This window comes from Furipterus horrens, unplaced genomic scaffold (genome assembly GCF_987537825.1).
Source record: "Furipterus horrens unplaced genomic scaffold, mFurHor1.1.pri manual_scaffold_9, whole genome shotgun sequence".
In the NCBI taxonomy this organism is placed as follows: Eukaryota; Metazoa; Chordata; class Mammalia; order Chiroptera; family Furipteridae; genus Furipterus; species Furipterus horrens.
In genome coordinates, this window is record NW_028327179.1 from 50412968 (window position 1) to 50430486 (window position 17519).

The window sequence follows — 17519 nt, forward strand, 5'->3', positions numbered from 1 at the left end:
ATAGGAAACAAATATCAGAAAAGAAGGATTTATGTAAATAAGACAAATCAATAAAATTGGAACAAAGTCACTGAATAATCTGCAGGTTTTACATTGAATATTGGGGTAACCTCCACTAATAAACAAGTTACAACAGTTATATTTAAATTAACCACACAGACATAGGTAAGTGAGAAAAACCATGTTAATAAATAAAGAAAACTCACTTGGTAAAGTTTACATCTATTTTCTGGTGCAGGAGCAGACAAATAAAACAGTTTGGGGATCCTAACAATGGATAAATTTATGAATATATAAAAAGTTAATACATGATAGAGGTAACATCACAATTAGTAGGAAGAGGACAATTAGATGGATTTGGAAAGACAGGCTTAATATAGGGAGAAAAATAAGGTTGGCTCTTTATGCTATGTTGGTTAGCATGAATTTTAGCTATACATACATAACCAAAAAATAAATTAAAAAAACACCCACAGTGACAATGTTTAAATAATGTAGAAGCTTATTTCCCTCTTATAACAGAAGTCCAGAGGTAGGATGCAGGGCTGCTCCTGCGACTCCATAGTATCAGCAGTCTTTCCGGCTATTTGCTCTGCCATACTCAGCATATGGCATCCATCCTCAAGGTCTATCCATGGCTGAACACAATTGCTGATATGCGAGCCATCATTTCAGCAGTCCAGGTTGGTGGCAGAATGAATCAAAGGAAGAAGAGAGATGTGTTGCCAGTTTGGTGGCTGCAGAGAGCAGCTCCAAGCACAGAGAGATTTTACAGCATGCAGACGGTTTTTCCTGAGAGGTTTGGGGGCTGAAACTCAGGCTGGGCCTGCTGGTAGAGCTGAGAGTAAGCCAGGAGGGGTCTGGTTCTAAGAGGCATAAAGCAATGTTTTTTTTTCTTTTTGTTTGTTTCCCCCCACCCAGGAGGAACAGCTGGAGGCGCAGCGAGATTCTTAGGGGGAGCTTGCATGCACACGTGGCCCGGGCTCTGGCAGGAGCAAGAGGTGAACTGGAGACCTTGAGTGCTGTGGTAGAAACCATTTGAGGAGATCACTCCCCTCCTGTTTGCAACAGCCAGAGGGGGAACAGCAGCCCTGCCTGAAGAAAGTATTTGCCCTGCTCCACAGTGCTGAAGCCTGACTGCAGATTACAGACTGAGTAGAGTAAACAGTGAAAGAGCGAGACCCTGGCAGAAAAGCACCGATAGCCAATAGCCGATAGTTGAGACTAGGCTGACTAGATCCAGACTTGAACACAAGCTGAAGTCAATAGAGCAGTTTCAAAAAGAGAAGAAAGTGAAAAAATACAGAAACTACAATGACAAATTCCACTGTGACCATCTCATAAATATCCTTTCAATAGTCATTCTTTGTTCTCCCAGTCTATGCATTACAAGTAAATAGTCTTTATGTTATAGTTTATTTTAAATCTCATATTTTGCTCCTCCCTTTTCTCAATCAATTTTACCATTTGATTTCCTCCTCTTATCTTTGTTTTAAATTCTATATTTTCTCTTACTACCACTAATTTCCAATTGGTACTCATTTTTTCTTACCTTTCCAGCCTCTTCTTTTTTCAATCACGATATACACTTACTCTATCCCCACACTGACCAACCTGTGATATTCCTGCAACTTTACTCATAGATCTTCACTATTCTGCTATTTCACATCTCAAATCTTATCGTTCCCCTTTCCTAATCCATTTGTACCTTCCTCCACCCCTTTACTTCTCTCACTTTAAATTTGAAATTTCCCCTGTCTTAGCCTGGTTTTCATTCCTCATTCTAAGTATTCCTGCTCCCTCTATCCTCGCCAAATCACTTCCCTTTCCTCTAGACATCTCTTAAGCTTCTCTTTCTTTCTTTTATAACTCTTACTCCCATCCCACATACATGAATCTTAGCTCATAGGTTACTGTTAGTGCTGTGGTAAATTTTTTTCTCTAATTTAGGACTTTTTTTAGTTTGTTTTTCTTATTCATCTTCCTTATTATATTTTTTTCTGTGTGTGTGTTGGTTCTTTCACACACACAAACACTGTATATATATATATATATATATATATATATATATATATATATATATATATATATATATATACAACTTCTGTTTAAATCTAATACTACATGTTTGTTTCCTCTCTCTTAATTCATTCCACCTTCTTCCCTCTCTTTTTAATATAGAATATAAATTTTACTTTCTTTCTCTCATTGCCTTGTCTCTACTCGCTACTATTACTGCTCCTCACCCGCCACTCTCAAATATCATTTTTATTTCAGTTAGTCAATTCTTATTTATTTTTCCTTTCTTACAATAGTCTCAATTCATTACATACTTATTAATACTGGCTCACTAGCAATTGTTATGGTGATTAATGATGGGGTATATCTTTGTGAGTGTGGGATTCTTGCCTGGGCAGATAGCTTTGTTTTACCAGCAGCTCAACAACTGTTTACAAAGCAAAATGAGTGGAGTGACTCTCAGTCATCTAGCTGGAGGGAAGGACCCACCAAAGAACAACACAACAACAAGTAAAACCAAAATTCTACCAGACAGCCCAAATAAAAGGCATCAAGTTCCCAAGAGCATCAAGTTCAGAAGATCCAGAAGTCTGTATCACTGAATCCAAGAGAACTCCTACCACAGAAAATTGCAACACAAAAGCAGGAAGTTAATGCAGATCAATATAAGAAGCAAAAACAAACAAAAAAGCCACATAAAATGGAGAGATGAAGAAACAACACCCCACTGAAAGGGATAGAGGAATTCCCAGAAGGAGGGATAGATGAAATAGAAGCAAGCAAACTATCAGACATGGAATTCAAAACGATGGTAATAAGGAAGCTCAATTAACTCAACAAACTCAGAGAAAACTACAATGAACTCCAAGGAAACTACAAAGAACTCCAGGGAAGCTACAAAGAACTTATTAGAACTATAGAAAGAAATGAAGAATACAATTTCAGAACCGAAGAACACAGTAGAAGCAATCAAAAGCAGCTAAATGAAGCAGAGAATAGGATCAGTGAGTTAGAGGACAAAATAGAAAAAAATTCCCAGATAGTGCAACTAAATGAAAAAGGACTGAAGAAGAATGAAGAGGGTTTAAGAGATCTCAGGACAACATGGAACATAATAATATCTACATCATAAGAATACCAGAAGGAAAAGAAGAGGAGTAAGGGATAGAAAACCTGATCGAAAAAATAATGACAGAAAACTTTCTGAACATGAAGAGAGAAAAAGTCTCACAAATACAGGAAGCACAGGGGATCCCAATGAAGATGAACCCAAGGAGGCCCACTACAAGGCAAATCAAAATTAAAATGGCGAGAAAAACAAGATGGTGGAGGAGTAAGTGGAAGCTACACTAACCTCCTCCCAGAAGTAGTCTGGATTTACAACTTAATTTAAAGAAATCATCTGGAATAACCAACCGAACACTAGCTGGAGAGAAGTCTTATAACCACGGAGAGACAGAAAAGGCTGCTACATCACAACGTGACCAGTAGGGAGTGTGGAGACATGGAAGGGCTGGCTGGGCTCACTCGGGTGGCAGCAGAAGGGACTGAGCAAACTATCAGACATGGAAACAGCTCAGCAGCCAGGGATTCCCCCTGAGAAGGGCAGGGTCTAAACCCCCAGCTGAGCTTCCCAGCCTACAGCAACAGAGTGGAAAGTAAAATAGTATCCAGCTGAGAAAAGCAAAAAGCCACAGGGTTTCTTGCTAGCTGGAGAGAAACAGCTGGAGAAAAAGAGCTCTTAGGCGGATCACATATGAAAATATTTTGCCCCTACTTACCCTGAGCTCAAGCAGAGGAAAGGCAGAGAGGACTGGAGATGCTTGGGAAGAGTTTGGTGTGGTGGCTTTGAGGGGAGAGCTGGAGAAGCAACCAACCAGGTCCCAGTGCTGACTCATCCCCAAAACTGCAGGAAGACCATTCTCCTGCTCCAAATGGCGTCAGCCTGAGAGAAACAAAAGCCCTGCCTACAGGAATTAAGCTGCCACACCCACGGTCTTTAAACCTGATGACTAATCACAGATTGAATAGATTAACAACTAAAGGAGTCAGACAAAGGCAGTAGATCCCTGGAAGTCTCCAACAGGCTGCCTAGGCCCAGACTGGTACAGGATCTGATGCCACCAGGGGCAGATTCAGGAAGTGCAGATCATTCTAAGAAGGACCAACAAACAATAGGAGTCACAAAAATGGGGAGACAGAGAAACAACCCCCCCATCGAAAGGAAAGGTAGAATCCCCAGAAAGAGTGCTAAATGAAATAGAGGGGAGCAAACTATCAGACATGGAATTCAAAACATGGATTATGGAGAAGCTCAATGAGCTCAACAGAAACTACAAAGAACTCCAGAAAAACTACAAGGAACTTACTGAGAATTACACCAGCATGAAAAAGGACATGGAAGCTATCAATAAGAGCCAGGAGGAAATGAAGAATACGATCTCTGAATTGAAGAACACAGTAGAAGGAATTAAAAGCAGGCTAGAGGAAGCAGAAGACCGGATCAACAAGATGGAGGACAACTTAGACAAAAACTACCAGACAGTGCAACAAAATGAAAAAAGGCTGAACAAGAATGAAGAGGTTCTAAGACAGCTGCAGGATAACATGAAATGTAATAATATCTGTATCATAGGAATTCCAGAAGGAGAAGAAGAGCAAGGGATAGAAAACCTCTTTGAAAAACTAATGACAGAAAACTTCCATAACATGAGGAGAGAAAGAGTCACGCAAGTCCAGGAAGCACAGAGGGTCACGATGAAGATGAACCCTAACAGGCCCACTTCAAGACACATCATAATTAAAATGCCAACATTCAAAGACAAAGAGAGAATCCTAAAAGCAGCAAGAGAGAAACAACTAATAACATACAAGGGAGCTCCAATAAGGCTATCATCAGATTTCTCAGCAGAAACACTACAAGCAAGAAGGGAATGGCAAAAAATATTCCAAGCAATGAAAAACAAAGGCCTACAACCAAGAATACTCTACCCAGCAAGGCTCTCATTCAAAATGGAAGGTGAAATAAGGAGTTTCCAAGACAAAAGAAGGCTAAAAGAATACATCTCCACCAAACCAGCATTGCAAGAGATGCTAAAGGGTCTGCTTTAAGAAGATGAAGAAACAGAGAGAGACAGAGAGGAACACGAGTACAAAGGGAGAAAATGACAATGAATAAGTACTGAAAGAAAGAAGGAACTTCTACCATTTGCAGCAACATGGTTGGAACTAGAGAGAATTATGCTTAGCGAAATAAGCCAGGCAACAAAACAAAAATAACTTATGCTATCACCTATTACAAGAAACTAATGAGCAACACAAATGAGCAAAATTGAACCAGAGGTATGTAAACAAAGAATAAAATAACAGTAACAAAGGGGGAGATGGGAGGGAGAGAAGGGGGTAAGAAGGGGAAGGGTCTAGTCAAAGAACATGTATAAATGACCCATGGACATGGACAGCTGGGTGGGGACTGAATGTGGGAGAAGGGGGAGCAGGCTGCAGGGAAGAAAGAGAGGGGAAAAAGTGGGACAACTGTAATGGAAAAACAAACAAACAAAAAATTTTAGTAGGGGAAAAAATGAAAATATAAAGAATGGAAATGCAAGTTCAGTGAATATTAGAAGGACAAGGATTTTCTTTAACACTGTATATTTTTCTCCCTATCTGATCCCTCCAGAAGTTGGCAGTCTAAAGAAGTAAGTAATGACCTAAGTTTCTTTGCATAAAACTAATAAGACCAGTTGTTAATAGAGGGTTTTTTTTTTTTTAACTAAGACTTTGACTGGAATGTCATGCCTAAAGGAGACATGCTTGGGCTTTGGTTGTTACCAAAAAGCCCTGAGGAACTGGGACTGACTTTCAAAAAAATAAAAGTCCACGAGATAAAAGGCCTGGTACCTTGGATGGATGCGCGGTCCATGGCAATCTTTCCAGGGAAGGAATGAAGGTTGTTTTCCTGAAAGATGGCTAGATGGGACCTTAAGGCACAATGGAAAACCAGAAGGACTTGTAAAAGGCAGGTGTTTATAGACAAGGCTGAATGCCAGGTATGTGGTTCTGCTTCTGTACCTTGAAGGGCAGACTGAAGGCCACCCTAAATGTTCCTTGTTTAAGTTCCAACAAAGCAGAACTAAAGATCATATGTGATCATTTTCTGCTCTTGTTGTGCTTATGCAAATGAACAGGATAAATTAAAAATGGACTTAATGCACTCCCTTTAATTACAAGGAGAGTAATCTTAGGGAGAAAAATTGCGATTCAAGGAAAATCACAATGCTCAGTGGTAGACTATAAAGTAGTGCAGCTAACCATTTTTAAAGTTTCTTTTCATTTAAAATTTGTTTTCATTTGAAAGTTAAACTATGTCTGTGGCATTATCAAAGATGTTTAATTTACAGGCAAGAAGAATGTCAAATGCCTTACAACTGGATGTCTTTCCAATAAGACAATCCTACAGATTTAGAGACTTGTATGTGGGTTATGTTACATAAATTACCATGTGTTTTCTGTTTTCAAAGGGCATAAGCCTACAATCTCATTACCTGAGTGATTGTCTATACGTATAGGCCTCACTTAATCCTGTCTGCATTGCTGCCTCCTGAGACTCAATGGTTTGGCTGAACTAAGTGGCTGGGTTGGTGAAGAACGAGGTGGTCTGTGGGCTTCACTTTAAAACTGGTTTCTCTTTTCTATCCTAATGGCTTGGACAGAAAGAGCCCAGAGGCCTGAGAGGGGGGAAACCTAAAATATTTCCCTCAATCCAAACTAAGTATAATGGGCAAAAGGGTTTTGGACAGGTGAGATGTACCTGGCATACCTTCCTCCAAAGAAGCCCTTCTTTTCTCTAATGTAGGACATTGAAAAATTAATTCCTTCTTTTTGTCAGCTAGTGGTTATGGATTGAATGATGTCCTTTAACCCTATTGCCAAATCTGTTGCCTCCAGAATACAACAAGTTTGCCAGCCTATTAAATCAAGCATGCCGTTGTTTGGGGACAGCCAACTGACCAGGAGTCTGCACGATCCTTCCCCATGTGGGAAGGCCACCCTCCCCTCCACACCCCCACTCTTATTAGGGATTTCTGGATGCAAGGGTAGGTAGGACGATGACCATGTCCAGCTTTAAGCAGCTAGAGGAGCTTGAGACCTTCGCCCATTGTCCTTTATAAGATTATAAAGGGTCTTAAATCTGAGAGGGAGGTATTGTTATTTTTTATTGTTAAAATAATTATTTTTTTATTTTTATTTTTTTAAATAATTATTTTTTTAAAAAAGAAGAAGAATATGCGAAAGGGTGAGGCAGGAGAGCTTGTATGTATGACCCATGGGCATGGACTTCGGGGGTGGATTGTTGGAGGAGGGTGGTGCTGGGTGGAGGGGAGCAAAGGGGAAAAAATTGGAACTATTGTAACAATATAATCAATAAAATATACTTTAAAAAAAGAAAGAAAATTAAAATGGCAACACTCAAAGACAAAGAGAATTCTAAAGGCAGCAGGAGAAAAACAGCAAATAACATACAAGGGAGTTTCAATAGGCTATCAGCTGATTTCTCAACAGAAACACTACAAGCCAGAAGGGAATGGCAAAAAATGTTTCAAGCAATGAAAAACAGAGGCCTACAACCAAGACTACTCTACCCAGCGAGGTTCTCTTTCAAAATGGAAGGTGAAATAAGGAGTTTCCCAGATAAAGGGAGACTAAAAGAATACATCTCCACCAAGCCAGCACTGCAAGAAATGGTAAAGGAAATGTTTTAAGATGAAGAAGAAAAGGGAGAGGGACAGGAACACAGGTATAAAGGGAAAACTCACAATGAATAAATACCTGTCAATAATAACCTTAAATGTAAATGGATTAAATGCTTCAATCAAAAGTCATAAGGTAGTGGAATGGATACGAAAACATAACACACACATATACTGCCTACAAAAGACCCACTTCAAAACAAAAGATCTACAGACACTGAAAGTGAAGAGACGGAAAAAGTATTTGAAGCACATGGACATGAAAGAAACCTGGGTAGCAATACTTACATCCGACAAAACAGATTTCACAGCAAAGGCCATAAAAAGAGACAAAGAAGGACAATTCATAATACTTAAAGGAACAATCCATCCTGGTAAACATATATGCATCCAACATAGGAACTTCCAGACATATAAGGAAAATATAGGAAAACCACAAGAAAGATATCATCAGCAGCACACTCATAGTAGGGAAATTTAACACCCCATTGTCAACAATGAACAGATCTTTGAAACAAGGAAACACCAAGGATATTGAGGCATTGAACAATGCTCCAGATCAAATGGACTTAGTAGGTATATATAGAACTTTTCATCCCAAAGTAGCAAAATGTACAGTCTTTTCAAGTACACATGGAACATTTTCAAGGATAGACCACATGATAGCACACAAAACAAGCCTCAACAAATTCAAGAAAATTGAAATTATATCAAGCATCTTTTCAGATCACAATGTCTTGAAACTGGAAATCAATCTCAAGGAAAAAACTCAAAGAGATTCAAACTCATGGAGAATGAGTAACATGCTATTAAATATTAAATAGGTTAACAATGACATCAAGGAAGAAATCAAAAATTTCTGGAAACAAATGATAAAATACACAATAGCCCAAAACCTATGGGACACAGCAAAAGCAGTCCTGAGAGGAAAGTTTATAGCAATACTAGCCTACCTAAAAAGCATAGAAGAATATGAAATAAAAACATAACCCTACAGCTACACAAACCAGAGGAACAACAACAAACAAAGCCCAGAGTGAGTAGAAGGAAGGAAATCATCAAGATCAGAGCAGAATTAAATGACTTAGAGATTAAACAAAGAATTAAAAAGGTCAATAAAACCAGGAGCTGGTTGTTTGAAAAGATAAACAAAATTTACAAGCCTTTAATCAGGCTCATCAAGAAAAAAAAGAGAGGACCTAAATAAACAAAATCAGAAACAAAGGACGAGAAATCACAACTGATACAACAGAAATACAAAGAATTGTAAGAAATTACTATAAACAACTGTATAGAAAGAAATTTGACAACCTGGATGAAATGGATAAATTTCTGAAAACATATAATCTTTCAAAACTGAACCAAGAAGAAGCAGAAGCCTAAAAAGACTGATAACAACTAGTGAAACTGAAGCAGTAATAAAAAAAACTCCTGCATACAAAACCCTGGACCGGATGGTGTCACAGGCAAATTTTACAAAATATTTAGGGAAGAACTAACTCCTACTCTTTTCAAACTATTCCAAAAATTCCAAGAAGAGGGAAAACTCCCAAACTTTTTCTATGAAGTAGTATTACCCTTATTCCAAAACAAGGTCAAGACACAACAAAGAAAGAAAACTACAGGCCAATATGGCTGATGATAGATGCTAAAATCCTCAACAAAATATTGGCAAATACATTAAAAAGATCATACACCACATTCGAGTGGGATACATCCCAGGGATGCAAGGATGGTTTAATATTTGCAAATCAATAAACATAATACACCACATAAAATGAAAGATAAAAATCACTTGATCATATCAATAGATGCTGAAAAAGCATTTGATAAAGTACAACACCCATTTATGATGAAAACACTCAGCAAAAATGGGAAGAAAGGGAGCATACCTCAACATACTAAGGCCATATACGAGACACCTGAAGCCAACATCATACTCAATGGACAAAAACTGAAAGCATTCCCCCTGAGATCAGGAACAAGCTAAGGATGTCTACTGTCTCCACTCTTATTCAACATAGTCTTGGAAGTTCTAGCCACAGCAATCAGACAAGAAAAAGAAAGAAAAGGCATCCAAATTGGAAAAGAGGAAGCAAAACTTTTATTATTTGCTGATGACATGATTGTGTACATAGAAAACCCCATAGACTCCACCAAAAAACTACTCAACCTAATATGTCAATTTGGCAAAATAGCAGTTTACAAAGTCAATGTCCAGAAGTTGAAGGCATTTCTGTACACAAACAATAAAATCTCAGAGATAGAAACTAAAAGAAAAATCCCACTTACCATAGAAACGAGAAAAATAAAGTACTTAGGAATAAACTTAACCAAGGAGGTAAAAGACCTGTACTCAGAAAACTACATAACACTGAAGAAAGAAATTAAGGAAGATACAAAGAGATGGAAGCATATACCATGATCATGGATGGGAAGAATCAACATCATTGAAATGTCCATACCACTCAGAGAAATTCATAGATTCAACACAATCCCTATTAAAATACCAGTGACATATTTCACAGACTTAGCACAAATACTTCAAAAATTTATATGGAACAAAAAAAGACCCCAATAGCCACAGCAATCTTGAGGTAGAAGAACACGGTAGGAGGAATCATAATACCTGACATCAAAGTATATTACAAAGCCACAATAATCAAAACAATCTGGTACTGGCATAAGAACAGGCATATAGATCAACGGAACAGAATAAAGAGCCCAGAAATAAATCCAAGTCAATATGGTCAACTAATATTTGACAAAGAAAGAAGGAACATAAAATGGAGTGAGAAGAGCTTCTTCAACAAATGGCACTGGGAGAAATGGACAGGGACGTGCAAAAAAATGAAACTAGACCACCAACTTACATCATACACCAGAGTAAACACAAGATGGATCAAAGACTTAAATGTTAACTGTGACACCATAAAAGTTCTAGAAGAAAACATAGGCAGAAAAATTTCAGATATCCCACATAGCTATCTTTTCACCAATATACCTCCTAAGGCAAGGGAAATAAAGAAAAGAATAAACAAATGGACAGCATGAAACTAAAGAGTTTCTGCTCAACAAAAGAAAACATCAAGAAGATGAAAAGGAAACCAACCGAATGGGAAAACATATTTGCCAATGATACTTCAGACAATGGATTGATCTCCAAAATATATAAAGAACTTATATGACTCAACACTAAGAAGACAGACAACTCAATTAAAAAATGGGCAAGGACCCGAACAAACACTTCTGTAAAGAGGACATACAGAGGGTTCATGCATGGCATAGGAAAGAAGCGCAACATAACTAGCCATCAGAGAGATGCAAATAAAAGCACAATGAGATATCACTTCACACCAGTCAGAATAGCCATCATCAACAAATCAACAAACAGCAAGTGCTGGTGAGGATGAGGAGAAAAGGGAGCCCTAGTGCACTGTTGGTGGGAATTTAAACTGGTGCAGCCACTATGGAAAACAGTATGGAGTTTCCTCAAAAAACTAAAAATGGAACTGTCTTTTGATCCAATGATTCCACTGCAAGGATTATACCTGAAGAAACCTGAAACCCCATTTCAAAAAAACTTATGCACCCCTATGTTCTATCTACAATAGCCAAGTGCTGGAAGTAGCCTAAGTGCCCATCTGTAGATGAGTGAATCAAAAAACTGTGGTACATTTACACAATGGAATACTATCCAGCAGAAAGAAAGAAGGAACTCCTACCATTTGTGACAACATGGATGGAACTAGAGAGAATTATGCTTAGTGAAATAAGCCCATCCATGAAAAACAAATACAATATGATCTTACCTAATACAGGAAACTAATGAACAGCACAAACAAATGAGCAAAACTGAACCAGAGGCATGTAAACATGGAGCAGACTAATAGAGACCAGGGCAGCAGGGGGAGGGAGAGAAGGTAGTTAAGTAGGGGAAGAGTCTAGTCAAGGAACTAGTATAAATGACCCATGGACATGGACAACAGTGTGGGGATTGACTGTGGGAGAAGGGGTTAGCGGGGTGAGGGTGGAGAAATGGGAGAAAAAGTAGGACAACTGTAATAGAAAAACAATAAATAAATAAATAAAGGAAGAGGAGGAACTTGTCTTTCATCTCAAAGAGTGTTTCCAGTATCCTCTCATATACTTTTGTTTATATCTAATTACTGAGAGCTAAGTCATGTGGCCTCTCTTAGCTATAAGGAAGTCTGTGAAATGTAATGTTTTTTATGAATAACAATATGTTTGTCTGAAATCTGAGGCTATGTGCCTAAGGAGCAAGAGGAGAATGGGTATTAAGAGGTAACTCTCTAATAACAACTATTAAAAAACAAAAATAAACAAACAAACCAAAAAAGAACAAGTTCCAAATTGGTTAAAGACATAAATGTGAGAGATATAGAGCCAATTAAATTATATAAAGAACCAATTAAATAATATAAAACTAAGAAGATAAAATGTAAAAAAATATTTTTGTGATATTGGGGTTTGGGGGGGAGAAAGTGAATTTCAGAAACTAAACATGAAAATCCAAAGCATGTTAGAAAATGGATGAATCATGCTTTAGCAAAAGTACGGATTCTTGCTTTTATGAAGAGCACTATAGATCAAGTTTCCCATGACAGAATGATAGACTGGAAAAAGATATTTGCAAGAAAGAAACAAGGGTTAATGTCTAGAATATACAAAGAACACAAATTATCAAGAAAAATAAAACAGTAGGTAAAATATTTACATAGGCATTCACAGATGTGAAAACCTAACTGGTTATTAAATACATAGAAAAAAATGTCAACTTTATTACTAGTCAGAAATATGCTAAACAAAACAACAAGATAACTTTTTTTCCATTAGAGTGGAAAATACTAGAAAAGTGGAGTTAAGGGCTCATGATGATGTCAGGAAAAAGGAATCCTCATCCACCAACTTAAGCAATCTGGAGGAATTTATTGATACTTAACATGTGTACACTCTGCATCCTAGCAAGCCCATTTCTGCTACATAATCCAGAGAATGTCTTACACAGGCCCACACGGAACTATGTGTGAGCATCATTGTTCATGGTAGTGAAGGGTTTCAGACAAAATAGGGGTACATCTCTTAGGGAATGGATAACATGGCATATTTCATGTAATAAACTGTCATAAGTCACAAAATGTATTTCATATAGTAATGTAGATAGATCTCAGAATGTTGAAAGGGAAAGAAAAAATAATGAGCTATAGAATATGTTATGGACTGAATTCTGTTTCCCTCAGATTCATATTTGTAACCATATTTGAGGATAAGGTCTTTAAAAGGTGAGTAAATTAAAACAAGGGCATTAGTATGGGGCCTTAATCCAATCTGATTGGTGTCCTTATAAGATGAAAAAATTAAGGCACACAAAAAGATAACCAGGAGTGTATGTACCTGAACAGAGGACCATGTGAGAACCACAGCAACAAGGCGGACATCTGCAAGCCAGAGAGAGGTCTCAGAAGAAACCAAACCTGCTGACACTCATTTTGAACTTCTAGCCTCCAGACATGAGAAAATATGTTTTTGCTTTTTAAGTACCTGGTCTATGGTATTTTGCTTATGGCAGCCTTAGAAAACTAACAGTGCACGATACTACTATTTCCTCTAAAAACACAAGCAGTAAATCTTTAGATTGTTTTCAATGAAGTACGTGTACCTAAATAAGTTAAGAATAGTTTGGAAAAGTATACACATATGAGGCTTTCCAGAAGGTATCTGGTCATGTAATATGAAAAATAGAGACATTTATTGAAGAAGGTATAAGATACAAGACACATAGTACATAGGACAATGACATCTCAGTACCCTTCAAAGTAGGTACCTTAGGACCTCAAACAGTTCTCCCAATTGCCATCAGCTGCCCTGTCATATTTTCCTGAATCTCATCGATAGTCTGAAATCTCTTCTCTTTCAAAGGTGATTTTAGTTTCGGAAAAAGCCCGAAGTCATAGGGTGCCAATTGGGTGGTAGTGGGGCTAAATCACCTGAGTGATTGGATGTTTCATCAAAAAACTTTGCAGGGGCCATGATGCATGAGTGAGTGAATTGTCATGATGAAGCTGCCAATCACCAGTTGCCCATAGTTGTGGCCTTCTGAATAATCTGAATTGTTTCTACAGAGGAATGTTCTAGTTTAATGCAAAATTTGATGCAGATTTGTTGCTCTACTTGCTCAGTCATTTTGAATGTGACAGCCACACAGTACACATGCTCACTCAGCGGCATCTATTGCCCCCACTGACTAGTTCAGTGAAGTTGTCATTGTTCATGCATGTGCATTCCAGTCCACTTTCCTTGGCTACCAGGTTACATTGATGTAACACAAACCATTCTCATTATATTAACAATAGTTGGACTTTTTCCGGACATACCTCATATATATATATATATATATATATATCCAGTAAGGATGTTTAAATGGATGAATGGGAGTAAATAGAAAGGATGAAGGCAGAAAAATGATCAGGTAAAAGAAAGTAAAAGATGGCCTTGAATAGACTGATGTTAGAGTGCAATGAACTGAAGAGTATAATCAATTCAGTTCTACACTTCTGAGTCAATATCCCATCCACCTCACCACCAAAGAAGGAAGGAAATTCTAAATTAAAAATAATGAGAGAAGGAGGGGAAAAATTAGAATGTATTATAATGAAACAAAAAAAAAAAAGGGTGACATGTCAATCAACAAGCCCATGGGCTGGGAGGATGAGGTATTCCCAGGAAGGAGGCTCTGGGAACACTGATTTATTCATTCACAGACATAATGGGACATTGGTGAATATCAGTAAGTCAGAGGTCAGTTTCTGAGACTGGTAATGGATGTGCAGAGGTTTATTGTTAAGCTAGGACTCTGGTTGATGAGAGACTGCGGTTACAAGCAAAGTCAGAGCTGGACCAGAGTATCTCTGTCTTGTCACCAAGGTCAGGGTATCTTCCATGTCCTTTTGTCTCTTTACCCTGAAACACCATACTACCCATTCTATTGGCTCTCACCAACTCCATTCCAAGTATGGAAGGCCAAAATTGTTCCCAAAAATTTACAAAGAGTAGTCCTTGAGTGACAATAAGGCCTAGCAGTAGCTAGAATTCAGAGATAATGCAGAGGCTAAATCAAAACCCTCAACCTGAGTATGAAATGTTCTGTGAAACAAAATGAACTAGAATGGGCTTATTAGGAACAGTAAATTTTCAGTCAGAAATTTGGCTCTAACCACTGAAAAAGGTAGGTCTTCAGAGCTTAAAGAAACCTTACATATTACCTGATTCATAAATCCATTTGATTAGTCATTCATTCAACAACTATTTTATGAACACCTACAATGTTCTGGTCATGGTGTTAGGCTCTGGTGATGCACTGATGAGTCAAAACAGGTTTCTTGCCTTCACTAAGTCTCACTGTAGTGGCAGAGATAGTCAAATTCTTTCCAGTCTTTGAGCCTTCACAAATGTTGTTTCTTCTGCCTAGAAGGAACTTTAAATGCAAGTCTTATACTCAGACTTTAGGTTGTAGCTGAGATGTTAGAGTGCCTGTCCTAACAACTCTAAGCCCTCCCCTGCAACACACTCTGGTATTTTCTTCTATCATTGTACCTTATTCATATCCTTTACAGCACTTATCACTATCTATAATTATGTTTACTGTTACTTTGTTCAATGCCTAAAGTTTACAGGTGGTAAACTGAGATCCAAGGAAATAACTAGACATTCAGAAAATTATATCAGAATCAGGATTAAAACTCAAGCTGTCTACGTACATGAAACCATTAAGAAGCCATGTGACTTACCTAAATCTCAGTTTTATCACTTATAAAATGTAGTCAATAATATATACTACCACAGAAACAAGGGAAGAAAAGATATAAAAGGCATCCATATTGGAAAAAAAAAAGTAAAACTATTTCTATTTTAGATCATATAGATGACATGTTCTTATATATATAAAATTGTAAGAAATCTACACACATTAAGAAAAAAACAATTAGAGCTAATAAATGAGTTCAGCAATGTTGCAGAATACAAGATCAATATACAGAAATCAGCTGTGTTTCTATACACTGGAAATCAATGATCTGGAAACAGAAATTAAGAAAACAATTTCATTTACAATAGCATTTGAAAGAATAAAATACTTAGAAATAAGTTTAACCAAGAGGGGCACAACTTGTATACTGTAAGCTACAAAATATTGTTTGAAGAAGTTCGAGGAAAGCTAAGCAAAGAGAAAGACATTCCATGTTCATGAATTGAACCATTTAATATTGTTAAGATGCCAACTCTCCTACAGATTTAATTGACCTACAGACTCGATGCAATCCTTATGAAAATCTCATCTGGCTTTAAAAAGAGTTTTGAAAAATAAGAGCTAAGTAGAGGATGCACACTTCTCATTTCAAGCATTACTACAAAATTACAGTAATCAAGACTGTGGTACTGACATAAGTATAGACATATAGATCAATGTAATAGAATTGAGACCCAGAGATAAACCCACATATTTATGGTCAAAGAAGTTTGGACAAGGATGCCAAGAATAGTGTTTTTAACAAATACTTCTTGGACAACAGGACTTGAAGTTTGACCTTTCTTTATACCATACACAAAAATTAACTCAAAATTGATCGTAGATCTAAATATAAGAGTTGAGACTCTGAAACTCTTAACAGAAAATATAGGGGTAAGTCTTTGCAACCTTAGATTAGCCAAGTATTTCTTAGATATGACACCAAAAGAAAATATTAAAAGTACTCAAAATTAAAAAAATTTTATTTCAAAGGACATGATCAAGAAAGTGAAAGCCTACAGAATGGGAGAAAATATTTGCAAATTATATATCTAATAAAGACATAATATCAAGAGTATGTAACTCTTACAACCCAACAACAAAAAGGTAAATAACCCAATTTAAAAATGAGTAAATAATTTAAATATACAGTTCTCCAGAGAATATATACAAATGATCAATAAGCACATGAGAATAGAGTGAAACTTATTAATCATTAGGGAAATAGACATCAAAACCACAATGAGATACTATTTCATACATGTTAGGATGGCTACAATGAAAAAGATGGACAATTACAAGTGTTGAAGATATGGAGAAACTAAAACCCCATATATTCCTGGTGGAAATGTAAAATGGGTTCAGCTGATTTGAAAAACAGTTGGGAAGTTCCTCAAAATATTAAACATAAAGTTAACATATGTCCCAGTAATTAAATTCCTAAGTATAGGCTCAAAAGAGTTGAAAACATATGTCCACACAGAAATTTGTATGTGAATGTTCATAACAACATTATTGATAATAGCCTCAAAGTGGTATCAACCCAAATTTCCAACAACTGATAATGAAAAAATGAAATGTAATATATCCAGTTAATGGAATATTATTGAGCTATAAAAAGGAATAAAGTACTGATTCATGCTACAACTTGAATTAACTTTCAAAACATTATGCTAAAAGACATAAGCCTGACATACAAGGCTACATATTGATTCCATTGATATGAAAAGTCTAGACTAGGAAAACCCATGAAGATAAGAAGGGGATCAGTGATTGATAGGGGCTAGGAAAGGGGAGAATGAAGAGTGACAGCTAATGGACAAAGGTTTCTTTAGGTGGAGGGGGTTCAGAAAATATTATGGAATTAAATAGCAGTGTTAGTTACACAACCTTGTTAATGTACTAAAAACCACTGAATTGTACACCTTAATTCAATGGTATATGAA